This window comes from Triturus cristatus, chromosome 12 (assembly GCF_964204655.1).
Source record: "Triturus cristatus chromosome 12, aTriCri1.1, whole genome shotgun sequence".
In the NCBI taxonomy this organism is placed as follows: domain Eukaryota; kingdom Metazoa; phylum Chordata; class Amphibia; order Caudata; family Salamandridae; genus Triturus; species Triturus cristatus.
Genome location: NC_140595.1, coordinates 520,334,333 through 520,353,554, shown reverse-complemented (window position 1 = coordinate 520,353,554; position 19,222 = coordinate 520,334,333).

The following is a 19,222-nucleotide window of genomic DNA, read 5'->3' as shown; positions in this document are numbered from 1 at the left end:
TGACACCCCCCAGTCCTGGTAGTGTGGGGTAGGTCGACGGGCGACACGGACTCGGCGTGTCATACGCAAGGAACTCCTTGCGCAGCCTACCAGGAACTGCTGTGGTTTATCCTATGAAGTTGATAGGGTAGACCGAGTCACAGGTAATAATACCAGCTGTATATATGAAACGCTTATTGTCTATCAAAACTACCCAATCGGTACATTGTTTTTGTAGATAGAATTTAACGGTCCTGATGAATCACTTGAGTACATCTCAGTTATAGTGAGAAACATGTTGACCATAACGAGGCAGTGTAGGCAACCCAGAACATTAATCTGAGTCACTAACACTTTTACCTCATATTTTAATTAGGTGAGGAGACATCATAATAAAATTGTTGAGATCGTACTCCCTCCCCTATTTTACACATTCATCTACACTCTCATCGAGCCTCACCCTTCAATCTGAACTATCGGCTATCTTGGATATTAAAGATCTCCATAAGAGTGCTCTCTAAATCAGAGCCCGTCGGGTATTGCACCAGCCGACTCGACGTAGGAGCAGCCCGATGATGTTACATTACATCCTGAAGGGTATGTGATTCACAATATCCTGATGGCTGTGTGAGGGCTCCAATATCCATAACAGTTCTCCCCGTACATGGTGCGTCCCTCCCCTAGGAACAGCTTTGTTATCATTTTTTCTTGTATCTGTGGTGCAACCAGGGACAGCAGCCAACTGGGCTAACCTGAGACGTGTGTCTTCTCAATGAGCAAACCCCTCCCCAACTATCCAAAAGGACAAGCCTCAAAACGAGTTAACAAACAACCCGCAAAAGGAAACTTAATAATAATGATGGTGGAATACAGGAATAGTGAACAGAGTGGAATCCCAGTGCGCCTAGACTGCTGTGTCTTTATATCCCTGCTAGTTGAAACCAGATAGCCACCTATGTAGGGTCAGGGGAGTCTGCTAAGTAGGCAGCACTCTTGGGCGAGGCATCAGTCCCCTCAGGGGCAGCGGTTGGGTTGCAAGAGAGGGCGAGGCATCAGTCCCCACAGGGGCAGCAGTTCAGTTGCAAGAGTCCTCTGGCCCGAGGGATATGGCCCTCCTCTCTCGGCGATGCGGCCGCCATAGGGGCGTGCGCCACACACCCAGAGGTCTGTCAGCACCTACCCCTCCCCTCCTAGATGTACTCTCCCTCAGTATGTAATGTGGGGAGCTCCTCTATCCAGTCCCAAACAGCTTCAGGAGTGTCAAAGAAGGTTTTATTTTCTCAAAAGATAACCTTCAGGTGGGCTGGAAAGAGGAGCATGTATGCAATGCCCATGGCCAGTAGTTTTTGCTTTGCTTCCAAGAAGGAGCCCCGCTGCTGTTGAACCTTTAGGGTTTGTTCAGGAAACATCATTATTGGAGAAGTGACAGGTGAGTGATCCAGCCTTGAGTACCGCTCTCAGGACGGCATCCCGATCCACATAGTTGAGAGCTCGGGCAATGAAGGGGCAGAGCAGTGCCCTCATTCAACTATGAAGCAATTAGAGACGTCTGTGGTGGAGATCCAGCTTTTTAGACATTTGGAAAATTAATGAGGTAGGTGTATTCCCTTCTACACCCTCAGGTATACCCACTAGGAGTAGGTTCTTATGTCTCGATCTGCATTCTGCATCCCCTATTCGGGCATCTAAGTGCCCCCACCAAGCATTGTAGAGTCACCAGACGAGATTCGTGTAATTTAACTGCGTCTTCAGTCTACTTTACCCTTCACCTCAGTGACTCTGTGCACAGTAACCCTTAGGTCCTGGCGGATCAAGGCAAGTTCAACTTTGATTTGCACCATTTTGCCCTCCATAGTGTCCGGATTGCCGTCAGGATGGAGGATGTCTTTAGTCCGTCAATAGGTTTTGTTAGAATTGGGGGTCTCTTGTTGGCACAGGTAGGTACTTCTGACAAATAGGGACCTTCGCCTCTAGTCAGGGTAAAGGGGTACACTCCTAAAATAACCCCTGCTCACCCCCTTGGCAGCTTGGCACGAGCAGACAGGCTTATCTCAGAGGCAGTGTGTAATGCATGTGTGAACACATACAGTAATCAAGTGACAACACTACAGATGGACACCAAACCAGTTTTATATCAAAAATAAGTATTCTTTAAATAGATTTACCACAAGACCATAACAACAAAAATCCACAATACTGTTACTTTAAAATGGTAGTATTTAGCTTAGTGCTCTTTAGTTCTTAAATGCGACACTTTAAGTCAATGTACCTTTAGATGCAACACGCAGGGCAACGAAAGTGTTGCAACGATGTTGATGCGATGAAAGTTTGGTGCAAAGAAATAAAGTGAAGATCTTCCTGATGCGGCACACTTCTCCGATGTTGCGAGAGATCTCGGCTCGATGCGTCAGCTGCAGCGGTGATACCCTTGTCCAGTGATGCGATGACAACGGCTTTGGCGGCGACACTCTTCTCCGACGTTGTGAGACGCTTCCGCTCGATGCGACAACTGCAGCGGTGACACCCTTGTTCCGAGATGCGACGACAGCAGCTCCGACGGCAGCACGCTTCTCAGTGGATGTGAGGCGTTTTTCTGGATGCGGTGCAATGCGACAGCTACAGCGGCGACATCCAAGATGCGACGGCAGCAGCAGCGACACGCTTCTTCCTCGATGCGAGACACTTCTCATGATGCGGAGCGATGCGACAGCCCCAGCGGCTGCGAAGGTGGCACGCTTCTTCGGCGTTGCGAGACGCTTCTCTCGATGCGGTGCAATACGACCGCTACAGCGGCGACACCCAAGATGCGACGGCAGCAGTAGCGATGGCGACACGCTTCTTCCTCTTGAGTCGCGCTTCCAGCTCCTTGCGACACACAGTCCCTCAAAAGGCCCAAAACAGCAGCAGGCACTTCCAAAGAACTCTTGAGGAGCTGGTGGTTGAAGTCTGTTGTCCCTGAGACTTCAGCAGGAGGCAAGCTCTTCTCTCAAGCCCTTGGGGATTCTTACAAGTTGAAATAAGCACACAAAGTTTCTTCTCCTTCCTTTGGCAGTCAGGCAAACCACTGCAGACCAATCCCCCAAGCAGCACTTCAGCTTAGGGATAGTCTCTCCTCAGTTTCTTCAGGTTCCGCTCCTCAGTAAAGGTTTCTTCTTGTTCCAAAAGCAATCTAAATTCTTGGGATCAGGGTCCCACTACTTATACCCCAAAATCCTTTGTCCTCTGAGGGCAGAGGCGCCTTTGCCTAGTTCAAACCAGTCCTGGAGCACTTTGTTTACATGACTCCTTTCTTTTCAAAGTACAGGGCAGAGACATCAGACGCACCACAGGAGGTGGAGCCAGCATTGTGGAGGGAAGGCACAACCCTATTCAGGTCAAAGGTCCAACTCCTCCCTCCCATCTAGATGTAGATCTCTCTATTCACCACTGGGCTACCTCACCCTGTCTCCTGGAATTCCCCAGCCCTGTCACTCAAACTCCAGACAAGCAATACACAACCTAGCAGAGGCAGGCTTGGACAGTTAAGCAAGAAAATACCTACTTTCTAAAAGTGGTATTTTCAAACACAGAATGTTAAAACCAATTTCACTAAAAGGTGTATTTTATCATTCTGAGTTCAGGCATATTAAATTCGAATTTCTACCATGTTCCCCGAGTCAGTTAAGATTATAAAATGTAATAATCTAAACTGCCCATTCTGGCCTATGGAGAACAGGTAGCCTTGCAATAGTGAAAAATGAAAATGGCTGTAATTCACTATTAGAACATGCCACACACACCAGGGCATGTCCTACCTTATCCTTACAATGCACCCTGCCCTTGGGCCTACCATAGGGGTGTCTGATATGAAGAAAAGGTAAGGTTTAGGGACTGGCAAGTGGGTGCACTTGCCCAGTCAGCATGACAGTACCAGACTGCATGCAGGCTCTGCAATGGCAGACCTTAGACACACTTTTACAGGCTGCTTCTGTGGGTGGCACAACCAGTGCTGCAAGCCCACCAGCAGCATTTGGATTTACAAGCCCTGGGCACTCCTGGTGTACTGTACTAGGGTCTGACAGGTAAACCAAACCAACCAATCATGAATCACAAATTCATACATCAATTTCCCATAGGGAGCACTTGCACTGTGGCACTGGACAGCAGTGGCACAGTGCGCTGAGCATCTAACACCAGCAAAAACACATGAGGCAACAGCAAAAATGGAAGAGAGACCCACGCCAAGGTGCCAGGTCTAACAGGTTTCATCTCATGCGAAGCCTGGGGGGAGGCAGGGCACCAGAGGAAGGAGCGGAAGGAAAAGATCAGGGTAGGCGCCTCTTCCCCAGCGATGGCATATGGTGCCGCTGACACAGCAAACTCAACAGCAGGCAGGGAACAGCAATGGAAGCAATCAATAGTTTCACCCCCTCTTCAGCCCCCCAGGTGTGGACAATAGGGCCGCCGAGGTAGGTGTAAAGTCAGGAAAGTTTTCACTGCGCCATTCGAATTGTCTCCAGTTTTGCAGATTGTTTCCAGTGGCGGCTGCTACTGGACGTGGGTGGTGAGGCAGTAACTAAAAATACAAATGTACCTTATAACGGCCGGCCAGCCGCCGCCTCCCCTGCGTCCTCTTCCTTCTTCCTCTGCAGTCCAGCCGGGAGCAGGAAGCACCTGCATACAGGCTCCCTTGAGCCAATCACAACACTGCAATGCAGTTTTCATTGGTCTGAGCGAGGTGGATCGTCACTCAGACTCGAAAAGGCAGCCTGTGCATGTTCCTGACCAGGCTGTGTAATGCAGCCTGGTAAGAACCTGCAAAGTGCACATGAACTGTGCAAACCACTCTTCCTCCTGCACTGCCCAGCCCCGCCCCACACTACACACAGGCCACTAACTCAATAGGAAAAATAAAATGACATTAACGATACGGTGTCATTTTATATTTTATTTTTGCGCAATGGGGCAACGCTCAGTCAGGATTGTTTCGCCAAGGCAAGCCGCCAGCATGGGCGTCGGTGCCCCACAGCTCGAGTATGCAGGTGCGAGCAGCCTCCTCTGCAGTGTCACTCAGCCACCCCTCCAATTCATAGCACCGCTGGGATGTTGGATCAGGAGGCGGCCAGGGGCTGGCAGCAGGTCCCAGCAGATATTTTAGTACTCTCATTTAATTAATTGATAAAGCTGCTTATCAAAGCATCCGAAATCCCAGCTAACGTCGAACTTATTACTCCTAAGGCAGCTAATACATGATACACAGGGGTGTGTGTATCCTCCCTGTCATTTTCTCGGTCATCAGCTTTTAGATATCCAAGTCCTGATGTATTATTTGCTGGATCATGGCCCTCTGTCATGGTGTCAATTTGCTTGAGTAAAACTGAATCGTTTAGGGTTCACGTAACTTTCAGAGGCTCTCAGCATGGTGATGAACTGGATTGTCTTCTCTACCAGTTGAAGAATCTGAGTCTTTACGCAAATCTAAATCAAAGCTCATCCTAACTATTATTGTAGCTAGAATCACTATTTATTTGAGCAGTCACTGTAAATTGGTCGGACAAGGTTTCGATAATAGACCAGAAGAGTCCATATTACTTTGCTTTTTGTTATTGATGTTGATAATTGTACATGCATTAACTGTAGTAGTGGCCAAAAATCAGTCAAAACATGTTTAGATATTTTATGAGGGTTCTGGTGCTAATGTCAGGGAAGAGCCATGATGACTAACTGGCCTTATGTTACACACCAATGTAGATGTTGCTGTAATAGAGTTTGCACTACATTCATCAATGGCAGCATGGACAGAATGAAGTCCTTATTTTGCCTTTTAATGAAAATGGCTGTGTAGATTTAGCCGACAGTAACCCTTTTGCCCAGATCAGACTTGAAGAGTGGCCTGCTCAATTTTCAAGAAAGTGCATGTATGAACTAGCTTTCACAGACTAAGTTCTTCACTGTGAGGACATATTAAGAGTGGAGTAAGGATAACTTTGGGATCCTATTCAACCATCCAGGTTTGTAAGCCACCTTCGTAGCTTCCCTTTACAGTTGCTCCCAGGCCTCCTCACAAATGCACCAATATGTCTAGAACGGCAGCCAATCTTGACGCTCTCAACTCTGTCAATGCCAGATGGGGTACCAGCAGGATGCAGGGCTGCAGATGGGATGGCAATGATTTCAATACGACCTTAACTACCCGGGATCATAATACAGGTAATGGGGCAACAAAAAAAATTAAAAGCAAACAATGGCAGGAGAGAACAGACTGCGGTGACTCCAACAACTTTTGCCAAAAGCATGGGAAAAGCACATCCTAACATTGGCTACAGAGTGGCTGAGTCGGCTTCTACTCGCAGGATCCCCAGAGCGGAGCACGCAGACTTACCTAGTGTTGGTTTCTGAAAATACAACACTGAAACCAATGCCGGAAATATTTCCGATTGGCAACAAGTAATGGAAGCAGTACGCATAGGAGAGAGTCCGATGTAAGGTCTAGGGGCAGTCTGGAGAGGTGCTGAGGGACGGATGTGCTGCAGTGCACAGCTGTGCATAATTAAAGAGACACCCTCCCCAAAAAACTGGGCTAAGAATCTAGGCATTAGAATCGATAATAAGCTATCGATGGAGGAACAAGTGAAGACGTTGTCAGCCACCTGTTTCGGAACAATGCAGATGCTTAGAAACAGCTTCTCTTGGATCCCACTCTGCAAGAAAAACCCTCATTTAGTCGCTCTTGGTCGGTCGACTGGATTATGGCACCTCTCTGCCTCGTCCTCAAAAAAAAGGCGCGCACCCCTTCACCTCTCCTACGCCAATTACACTGGCTTCCTATTCGGAAACGAGCCATTTTCAAGCTATTATGTATGGTTTTTAAGTCTCTCCAGGGGAATGGGCCGGACTATTTTAAAAAGAAACTGGAATTGTATCGACTGGTATGTCAGCTGAGATCTAGTAATCGCAATCTGCTCTGCACACGGAGAATAAATAAGGTCAAGATGGGTGGTCGGGCCTTTTCACATCTAGCCCTCAGCCTCTGGAACAGTCTCCCTGAGGAGATCCAGGCCTGTGCCGACCTGTCTCGTTTCAAGAAAATGCTTAAGACCTGGCTGTTTTTAAGATTATTCTGCTCATTGGTGTCTTCTCAGGCCCCGAGAGATCCCCCTAGGGATGATTCGTTGCGCCCTACAAATGAGTATAATAAATAATAATAACATGAGTGGAGGAACCAGGGCCCTCCGTGAGGGGAAAGGGTCACAGACTCAGACAATAAGGGCCAGGAGAAGGGAGGAGGCGAAGAGGCAGCAAGCCGACCTTGCTGGGCAGATGGGAGTGGCAGCACAAAGGATAACGAAGGACAGGTGGAAGGTGCAATGGCAGAAAAAGGGACCATGGACTGCAAGGGGTGGGGGTAAGGCAGCAAGCCAACCATGTAGGACAGGTGAAAGGCTGTGGCACCACAATGAAACCATGAGCAGGAGGGAGAAGAGCAGTAGCAGCACAAGGCACCATGGAGGGTGGAAGGAATGGGGTAGGGGCACAGACTTGGACAATGGAGGACAGGAGGGAGGTGGCAGGGGTTGCTATCTTACCACACAGGGCAGGCCGCATGGGTAGTGTCACAACAGGCCAAGCAGGAGTGCTAGTGGCAGCACAATGGGCCATGGGGAGCAATAGGGAGGAGACCGGGGCATGCAGACAAAGGAGGGCAGGGGTAGCAAGCTAATCATGCATGGTAGACAGGAGAAGTAGGGGCAGCACAACCAACCACGCAGGGCTGGAGTGAAGGGGAGGAGCTTGGGCTCCGAAAATTGAGGGCAGGGACAATAAGCTAAGCACAGAGGGGAAGCAGGAGGGGAGAGTGGCAGCATATCATGCAGGGAAGGAGGGAGGGAGCAGGTGCATGGACGTAGATATTTTTTTTTAAAAAGGGCAGGGGAAAGGTGGGTGGGACAGAAGGCAAGCAGGAGGCGCAGTGGCCGCAGAAGAGATCACACTTGGCTGGAGGAAGAGCTTAGGGACAGACTAACAATGGAAGGCAGGGGCAGCAAGCTGACCACAGGGGAAATGCCTGCAGGGGCAGCAAGCTGACCACAGAGGAAAGGCCTGCTAGGGCAGCAAGCTGACCACAGAGGAATGGTCTGCTGGGGCAGCAAGCTGACCACAGAGGAATGGTCTGCTGGGGCAGAAGCAGACCACAGAAGGCATTCCAGATAGGGGGTCTGGGACAGCTCACAGAGAATGAAGCAAAAGACACACAGATGACGGACGAATACAGAGCAAATAAAACATTCACCCCCAGTCAAGAGATCTTGGTTAAATCCATTGTACTTTTGCTCACCATGCCACCCCAGTTTAGACCCAGCCATATGAAAATAAATCTTGACCCTATGCCTCATGGGAACACTCCAGCCTGAACTGCCAAGCCAGGTCCTCCCTGGATCGGAAACAGGGATCCTGGGGCCCTTTTCGGGGCATCATGCCTCATCAGCCAGGCTAGCTTGAAACAGGTGGCACAGTGAGCCTGGGACCCAGGTCTGGGCAAACCATGCGCACTTAGGGCAAGAAAGCAAAAGACACAGATGATGGACGGAATGCAGAGCAACTCAAACATTCACCCTCAGTCAAGAGATCTGGGTTAAATCCATTGTTCTTTTGCTCACAATGCCACCCCAGTTTAGACCCAGCCATATGCAAATCAGTCTTGACCCTGTGGCTCATGGAAACAGTTCAGCGCAAACTACCAAGCCAGGTCCTCCCTGGCCCGGTTTCTGGGCATCACCCCTTATCAGCCAGGCTAGCTTGAATCCAGTGGCACAGTGAGCTCGGGACCCACGTCTGGGCCTGCCAGTTCAGGCTGGACTGTTCCCATGAGGAACAGGGTAAAGACTGATTTGCATATGGCTGGGCCTGAACTGGAATGGCATGGCGAGCAAAAAAAAAACCAATAGATTTATGCCCAGATCTCTGTACTGGGGTGAATGTTTGACATTGTGCAGCATTCTGTCCATCAATTGTTCTTTTTGCATTTGTCACCCTGAGTGGGACGGGTATGCCTAGACGTGGGTCCCGTGCTCTCCATGCCACTGGAGTCAAGCTAGCCTGGCTGATGAGGGATGATGCCCCGAAACCGGTCCCAGGATGCTTGTTTCCAGTCCATGGAGGACCTGGCCTGGCAGTTTGAGCTGGACTGCTCCCATGGGGAACAGGGTCAAGATTGATTTGCATATGGCTGGGTTTGAACTGGAATAGCATGGGGAGCAGCAAAAACTATGGATTTAAGCCCAGATCGCTGTACTGGGGTTAATGTTTGACATTGCACAGCATTCTGCTCATCAATTTTTTGCAGAGAATAAAGGGCAGGGAGAGGGGGCAGCAAGCTGAGCATGCAGGGCAGTCGGGCAGGCGCAGTAAGCTGTCCACAAAGGACTGATGAGTTGGGGCAAGGGCACGCAGATGATTAAAGGAGGGCATGCAGAAGGTGGGCAGGGGAAGCAATCTGACCTCTGCATAAGCAGGGTCAGCACAATGGACCATGGAAAGCAGGAAGGTGGGGCAGGGCAACGCACAGTGAGAACAAAGGGCAGGTGATAGGTGCTGGCGTAGCAAGCTGAACACAGGGCAGGCCAGGAGGGGCAGCACAATGGAACACAGAGGGTAGGTGGGAGGGGCCAGGACATACAGATGGAGTACAAAGGGCAGGCAGGAGGAAGAAATTTGACCACAGAGGGCAGGTGTGGTGGGTTGGCCACCAGCAGACCTTTGAAAACCCCTGGTTGCAAATGGAGCTGTGGAGGTATTAGCTGAACATGTTAAAAAACATTTTTTTTTAAACCTAGAAATTCACTGAAAAAAAAAAAGAGGTTAAATGTATGTTCAAGTCAGGTATGGTAATATGATCTTCCCTATCATTTAAAAACACCCAGATATTCAATGCAAAAACAAAGCTTATAGTGACCTTATAGTTGGATATGGTAATAAGATCTCCACTTATGTCTTGGCAACAGAAATGTGATTTAAGCCATAACTTGTAATGTATGATTGCAACTCACACTAGTCGGTACCTTGTTCAAACTACTGGTTGCACTTTTGCTACTAGTCATGCTGTGAACAATATACATTTTACCATATTGAATCAGACTTTTCTCCAGAAGTACGGAATTCATATTGCATAGATAAACATACCTAAATACAGTCATTGCATACTGTAAATCTTTGTGGGCCCATTACCAATGGCTTGGTCTTAAGTGATCAAGCAGTTTGTAGAGTAGTTTGACGAGCAGTAGCTTGGCTGATGCCATCAGTAATGTCAATAGTGATGTTATCTGAGATGTCAGTCATATCCTCTATGATGTCATTTGACATGCCATGAGTGATATATGTGAGGTCATAAGCAGCGAGGGCGCAAATTATGATTATCTCACAGAATTATAACTGGCTAACTTCAGTGTTTAAGAATTAGTTTTGAACTCATTTCAACACTCAACTATAAAATTACTTTAACCTTTGTTTTTTTAAGTGAATTTCAAGTTTTTTGTAAAAAGTAAGCTAAGATCTTATTGCCATACCCAACGATATCGTCACTTTAACCTATATATTTCCCCCCCCCCCCCCCCCCCATAGAGGTCTGAATATATTTATTTTAATGTATTATTTCGATAGCAAGATCTTGGCAGGCAACTAAGACTTGCATTTTAGCAAGAATTACAGTCTAACTCTTCTATCAGTGGGGTTTGCCAAAGAACATAATTAACCTTGCCTATAAAGTTAATCTGTGATATTTCATGTAACAAAATACAGTCTGCCATCTTAAAAAAGTGTAATAGAAATTCATGCTTAAAAGCCTACAGGCTTTAATAAAACTTTGACTTACCTTTGGAAACAATCACAACAGTATGTGGTGCCTAGAGTCAAGACATGATTTAAATACTTGGGATCTTTGACGACGAATCCAAAAGCTATGGTAGGAGGCAACTGTTCTGCCTGGATTCCAGAAATCGAGTTTAGGTGTGGTCACTAAAGCCTTGCAGCGCATTCCTTGGCACCCTGACATTTGTCTTTTTCTGCGCTTTTGGATGCATTTCTGGAGCGTCTCGACTAAGCTTTGAGATGATTTGCACTTTCCAGAATTCTTTTTCCTACATGATGACTGTCTGGAGTCCAGACGTGTTTCAGATACTTGGGACCTTTTTCTAAAGATGGACCCAAAATCAATAAGTCAGGCCAAACTGCAAAAGGCAATGTCAATGAAGATTGCCGTGTTTGGGGCCGATTGAAGTTTCGCTCCCGATCCACTCAGATGACTGCATGGAGCAGGAGCCAGAGTCCACCAGCGAGAAGAGGAGAAAACATTACAAAATTCTCTTAGGCTGCGGTCAAGGTGAAAGGTGAAGTTTCCACCTCAGTGCTCTCCACTGGCTCCCTCTTCATCAGAGCCGTAACTGGAAAAGATAATTCCTCCATGGGACACTCCCCTAACACCACAAGTGCCATTCCCACCCATTGTGCTCTTGACTGTACTGAGGCGGAGCTACCCAGAGTTCCTGGTGTCAGGTGCTGACCGGGCCTTATTCTTCCAGGCAATGATGGGGATTTACAGGCAATCACTGCCCCTTCTGGAGTGCTGCCAGGCCCCCTTGAACCCTTAGGGGCTCCACTGTGGGGCTTGCCGCAGATTCCTCCCTTGACGTTAATAGCTCTATCTGGCTCAATTGGTTTCTTGTCCTGGTGCCATATGTGTTACTTCTGACTCCCGGGGTTCCAACAGTTCCTCCAACCCAGACATCAACGAAGACCAGCAGTGGTGGCAGTTTCGTCAAAATGCAATGAATACCGTGGAAACTTGTGTGAACCTCCCATGATCCCCTCCCTTGACGAACCATTAACGCCGTAATGACCTCTGTACTGCCAACAGTGTGTGTAATATGACATATAAAGTGCTAAGTTTTGTATAAGAATCTGAGACTGTAACAATGTAAGAAATGTGATTATATATGTGTAATGACCAACGAGTTGATTTTTGCAAATAAAAAGAATTATTTAAAAAAAACAAAGACCAGCACTGTCTTCGCCACCACCACCTGTTCTGGAAGTTTCACTGGGCCCAATGAAGAGAATGAACCTCGGAGGGAGGCTCAGTGTTCAATGGAGTAAGAGCAGAAATGGGGGTCATGATAGTGGCCACCAGCAATATTGGGGGCGACTACAACATTTTTCAGAATACATTTAGATTTTGGCCAGCTGTTAGAGGAGCATTAGTGTATGGGTTGCACCTGGGTATGGACGGCACGTGGTACAGATGGCAGCTAACTATTACCTTCTCTACCTGAATCAGAAAATGCAGACTTCCTAGCCCTTCCAGGTGCACATCCGCTGCATACATCACCAGACACAGACAGACCAGCCAATGAGCCCAAACTCAGTGGAGATGGCGTCATTTCATGATGGTCCCAGAAAAGCAGTAGAGATGCTAGAATTATCCCCAACTTCGGTTGAGTGCAGATGGAACATTCTTACTAAGATCCTACAGTCTGCTACTACTACTTAGAGCCTTTGCTTCAATTTAAAGGCATACTTTAGGAATCTATGAAAGAGTCCTAGGCCAAAAACTTCCACAACCCCATAGTTGCGACACACAGTAGATAGGTGATAGACCGGCACCGGGAGTTCAGGCCTTTCAATCTTGGCACCCATCCCCAGTGTGTCTTGTTGTCCAAGTTTTGTCTACCACTAGGTTCCACTCTGGATTTTTACCAAGCAAGCCATCCATCTGACATGCAATCCAATTGTCGCATCGCATCAAGGTGCCATCTTGCCGCATCGCAACCGGGCTGCAGCACGAGAATCTATGCATCACCTCCTCTCCGGTAAGGATCAAGACTGATCCCCTACTCTTTGCAAGCATTGAGGCGCGATGCATAGTCTCCCCAAAGCAAGGAACCGACGCCTCTCCAACGCTGCAAGCTTTTTGCTTATTTTGCGTGACGCATCCAGGTACTTTTGTGAGAACTGTGTTGCATTTATCAACAACTTGAACTAAGCTAACTACCATCTTGAAGCCAATTTTAAAGTACAGTATTGTGGATTTTTGTCGTTTGTGGTCTTCTGTTAAGTCTGTATAACGAATACCTATTTTTATAAAACCTGTGTGGTGTCCATCTGTAGTGTTTTCACTGTATTACTGTATGTGTTCACAAATGCTTAACACACTACCTCTGAGATAAGCCTGTCTGCTCCTGCCAAGCTACCAAGGGGGTGAGTACGGATTATCCAGTAGTGTAATCCTGTTTCCCTGACTTAGAAGCAAGGGTCCCTATTTGGTCAAAGGTACCTACCTCTGCCAACTAGAGACCCCCAGTTCTAACATTGGTGGCAGCGGTGGGATTTGAACCTGCATTTGTGAATCATATACAGTGATTGGTGTACACTACTAGTGAGTGCTGACCAAACGCGACCACATACTTTTTTGGTAACATTTTTTTCCTTGGACTGTTGTTTTTTCCTGAGAACTACCAATTCTTACTGCCATGAGTAGACCAGCATCTGTTGCATCGATGGATTTAGATTTTGAGGAAGATAGATTGGAAACCTACGCTTTGAAACAGCTCAAGCATCTCTGCAAGAAATTGAAAGTTGCTAGACCAGGCATTTCTAAAAAGGATGACTACCAAAAAGGCGCTGAGGGCCTGGGTAGAAGCAAGAAATGCCCCGGAGTCAGTGGTGCAGCCAGCTGGGGATGCAGATGGGCAACTGGATAGGCCAGAGTTTCCAGCCAGGGGAGGGGCGCCGTCCCCACCTGGCTCTCTTCCAAAGACCTGTCCCCCAGAGAGTTTGAAGACAGGGAGAGAAATAGGGCACACAAGCTGGAGATGGCTAAGCTTAAGATGGAGGGTCAGAGGGAAATGGAGAACAACAAGTTGTCCTTGGAGAGAGAGAGAGAATGAGAATGGAGCATGAGATAATGTTGAGGGAGTTAGAGATCAAGGCAAAGGGCTTAGAGATCAATCCCACTGGTGGCAGCGCACCATCCGTGCCTTCAGAAAGCATTGTGTATATTCCCAAGGATGTCCAAGATTTCCACAAGCATGAGGATATTGGGCAGTGGTTTGCAGCCTAGGAGATAGCAATGTTGGCCCACCGGGTCCCTGAGAAGGATTGGAGAGCTGGGTTGTGGGCCCGCTTTGTGAGTGAGGAGAGGGATACTTTGTTAGACCTGCCCAGTGAGAATAGGATGTCTTATGACCACATGCAGGAAGCCCTGATGACAGGGTAGGGTTTGACCCCAGAACTCTATAGACAGAGATTCAGGAATTGTAAGAAACTAGAGGGAACCACTTGGGTAGAATATGTGTCTCTTTTGCCGAGCTATGGATGGTTGGGTGAAGGGTAGCAAAGTGGATACCTCTGAAGCGCTCTATGATTTATTTGCCAGGGAGCACTTATCTAATTGTTTTCCAGAGCTACGCCAGCACCTTATTGATAGAAAGTTAGCTAACCCTAGGAAGCTTGCTGAGGAGGCAGACCGCGGGTCAGTACCAAGTCCACAAGGGTCATGTGGGAGATTCCACCAAAGGTGGGCAGGGTCCCCAGCAGAAGAGAGGGGGGGGGACAAGGGTAAACCGAGTGAGTTCCAGAAAGGGCCCCAAAGTAATTCCCAAGGGAACCAAGGGGAGGGTCCGAAGTCTCCCCCTGAGAAGCAAGAGGCCCTGAAGGGCTGCAGCACGAGAATCTATGCATCACCTCCTCTCCGTTAAGGATCAAGACGCATCCACTACTCTGCGCAAGCATTGAGGCGCGACGCATCGTCTCCCCCGAAGCAAGGAACCGACGCATCTCCAACGCTGCGAGCCTTTTATTTTGCGTTACGCATCCAGGTACTTTTGTGAGAACTGTGTCGCATTTACAAACAACTTGAACTAAGCTAATTCTACCATCTTGAAGCCAATTTAAAGTACAGTATTGTGGAGGTTTGTCATTTGTGGTCTTGTGTTAAGTCTATATAAAGAATACTTATTTTTTATAAAACCTGTGTGGTGTCCATCTGTAGTGCTTTCACTGTATTACTGTATGTGTTCACAAATGCTTAACACACTGCCTATGAGATAAGCCTGTCTGCTCTTGCTAAGCTACCAAGGGGGTGAGCAGGGGTTATCCAGTAGTGTAATCCCCTTTCCCTGACTTAGAAGCAAGGGTCCCTATTGGGTCAAAGGTACCTACCTCTGCCAACTAGAGAACCCCAGTTCTAACAATCGGACAAATGGTTCTTTCAAATTGCAGAAAAGAGTATACTCTCCCCAATGCAGCACAGCAGCAACAAGCCCCCAATCCCTCCCCAGTAGTTCCTTCAGTTAAAAGAACCATCTGCAGGTACAGTGGTAGCCTTGCTGTAGAAAGGGGCAGTGGAGTTGGTGCCTGAGCAAAAAATATGCCAGAGGTGCTACTCTCTGTACTTAATTTTCCCCAAAAAGGGTTGCTGCCTTCAGCCGATTTTAGACCTCAGGCTCCTGAACTTTTACATGTGCAAGGGGAAGGTCAAGATGCTGTCCCTGGCTCAGGTTTCTTTTTTGGAACTGGAAGAGCAAGACTAGATGGACTTCCACAAACCAATCCTGCAGGCCCATCGTACACACCTGCGTTTGAATGATAGGGTCCACGCACAACCAGTTAGCATTCTTCCAAATTGGGCTGATATTGCAAGTCTTAAAGGTGATGGAAGTGGTTGTGGCCCATTTTAGGACATTGTGAAACCCAGTATGCCTGTATCTCAACAACTGGATGCACAAAGCCAGCACACCACTGGCTGGGTTGCATTACCTGCGGATAACAGCATCTCTCCTGTCTGACTTAGGCTTTTCCATCAATGTGCCCAAGTCTCACATAAACCCCTCTCAGGACCTTCTGTTCATATGGGGAGTACTGGATACATCACTCAGAGGTTTCCCTCCTTCACATAGGATCAGATCCTTCGGGATATGATGGCTATGTCTTGGGTGGCGGTTCTGACTCCAGTCCCGAGCTTGATCGATCTATTGGCTTTTTTTCCCATCCTCGTGCATGCATGCACACAGTGACTTGAAGGCCCTCCAGTAGTGCCTCCACAGGTAGAAGTTACATAAATGGAGATCTGGCAGATTCTCCAGGAACACTGCAGCAGATTTTAGCAGGTGGTAGATAGAGGAGAACCTGTCTCAAGGGAAGTCCTATAGTCTCCCACTAGCTCTGGCCATGGTAGTGATGAATTTGTCCACTTTTGGTCAGGAGCACTTCTAGCGGGGATGGAAATCAGAGGCCTCTGGCCTCCAGAAAAGACCTGCTTGAACTTGGGGCAATCTGGCTGGGACTCGAGGCATTCACCCCTTCACTTTACTTTAAGCCTGTCCAGATCTTGATGGACAATCCAACCACAGTGACGCATGTCAACATGCAGGGAGAAGGGTCTCACAATATAACGAGAAGTGCTGTGGCTAGAGCCTCAGTCAGCGTCATCTAGACAATTACATGTAGTGTCCCCCATCCAGAGATAATTCAAGACATCTTTGCCTCGTGGGGCACACCTCATGTGAGTTTCTATGCTCCTCACGGCGCTGCTCATTACTCAGTGTTGTGTACCTACCAGTATCCTCTGCAGGGAGCCTTAGGGAAAAAAGTTGCAGCAGGGTTGTTAGTTGGGTAAAATCAAAGGTTATGTGGCATCCTTATTAAGCCTTCCTATGACCCCTGGATCAGCCTTCTCTCCAAGTCCCAGGAGGTCATAAGGCTTTTGAAAGGACTGAAGAACAGGTCCCCCCCCCCCCCCCCCCCAACTCTTTCCATCTGTACCCATTGTGACCACTGGATACTTCTGTGTATTAACAAGTGCTATGACTTTGCAAACAAAGAACCTGTCAGAAGGGGGAATCAAGCACATTTCACAAGGGCTAAATCATCCATCCTTGTCTTGGCCAGAGGTGTTTCTGTGGTTGAGATTTGCATACTAAATTACAAACATGCACAAAATTAGAGTTGTCAAAAAATATAAAATACCTCCTAAGTGGGCCTAATAAGTATACTCAGATGAAATATTCTATCCTTACAGTACGAGTGGGTTACCAAAACTCTTACCTACTACGGTAATCTGAGTGATTGCACGCAACAAAGTAAATGACTACAAGCTTTAGAAGAGTATTAATAATCTACCCATAAATGTCTATTGGCTTTAAAATATACTTTTCACAATACGTTTTTCTGGCTTTGTGATAACTTTTCATACTAAATAGATCAAACCTACAGAATATTGCATAATTTTTTCCAATGAACCAATAAGTCCTACAGCCTTTATTTACCATTCATTGACTTTACACCATAACAGATAGGCTTACTGAAGAGCACATAAGCATCATGTATACAAATATTAAATTACAAATATGTACAAAACTACACTTGGCAAAGCAACATACAAATAATTTCAAAAAGCCCCAACAGGGATTGCCACAGTGAAAATGTTATACCCCCACAGATTTGGCAGCGATAGGCAGGAATGTTGGGATGGAATATTACCCTGTTTGGTACACCAGCATGTTCCGATGCCTGACTGAAAGTTAATCTGGCAGCCTGACATTTTATTTTGGCTCTAGCATCACTTTCATTGAAGTGTGTGTGCAGAGGTGTGGGGCCTGCCCCTCATTATGAGATGGTCTGAACCTGTAATATGACCTGGAGGGGAGCACATGTGCCCTCATTACAGACACAGGACTACTGTCCCTGTTGTGGCTTTAGAACTAATAGCGGTGGTGGCAGCATATCGTGGTTAAAGAAATCAATAATGCGACCCAACATTTTTATCTAGATCACTCAGTCTGAGGCCTGCTGTTCCACTGGTGTTCAACTTCTATGCTGTTGCCCCGATCTTTGCGCTGACATCCTGAGTGTGTGGCTGTGGGTGTAACCAGCATAGCAGATGCATGGTTTGTGAATGAGAAAAAGAATGAAAGCCACTGAGATCCTTTTAGATACCTGTACCATATCACAAGTTGGAGGTTGAGGTTTGTGTACCCAGACAGTGGAAGTGTACTACTTATATTCCATAAGCTGGAGGCAGGAAACACAAATGCTCCAGAGTGGTGACAGGGTTCATTTAGAGTGTCTATTAGGCCTTTTAGTTAGCAAGAAGATGCTGATCGTCTCCCTGAGCACTGCTATTTGGTGGGTGGTAGGGGTGAGCGGTGAAAATTCGCTGTTGTGAAAAGTGAAAATGTCTCTAAGGGGGGGGGGGGGGGGGCGTGCCATTAAGTCTCTCTTCCTTCAGTCAATTTGTTAGACAAGTGCTGAAACCTCACACATCTTTGAATGTCTGTTGTGGACGCTCCAGGGTAGACGCAGTCCCAGGGTTACCTCCCGTATGAGACCTGTCAAAAGAGAGCAGTCAGGGAAAGATACCTGAAAGCAAACTATTGCAAACGATTCTAAAATTTGAGACCGTGACCCACATGCCTTGTCTGGAAGTAGTGTATTTAAGCGGGACCCAAACCACCCTAATTTGTTGTAGTTACAAGATCTCTATGACCAAGAAAAAAAAAAAAAAAAGAGTGCTTTGCAGAGTACTTTCTGATTGCAACTGCCACATTGCTGAAGGTCTGAGTGGGGCTGTAACTGCTGAATTGCCGGAGGCCCAGGGGGAAATGCATATGCTGAACAGTCAGCGTGGCTGTGTGCTACAAGTGCAGATGTCCACCCCGGAGAAGGTACCTATGTACAGTATGGTCAGCGCCACTTCAGGACTGCTGATCGCCAACCTTCAAACTACACCTTTTGTGGGTCGGACCGTGACCAGTCAGGCCACAGAGGCCAGGTCTCGACCAACGCCCCAGGACCTGTTGAGAAGATTGCTGGATGTATGCCCTGCCAAATGTGGCCAAAACCAGGCCTGAAACCACCACCAGAGACTGCAGGAGAGATCTCCTGGTTCTCTGAGGCTTTCCACAAGTCCGCAGGAGAGCTCCTATGCGTAGGGAAACAGCTGAAATAATTTAGATTTTTTTTGTCCATGAAGACAGATTGACTGCATCTTGTGAACTGTGAATGACAGACTGCACAGGAGCCAAATTATTGCTATTTCCGATTACCCTTCGAGCAAAAGGGGGGCCAAGTGAACAGGGAGAGTTCTGGAATGTTAAGGAGCGGCATGCATCTACCAACTGTGGGAAATCACGCCAAAAGACACCAAGTATATGAATATTAAAGTGTAAATTATTGCTTACAACTGTGTGATGAAAGTACTTTATTTTGAAGACAA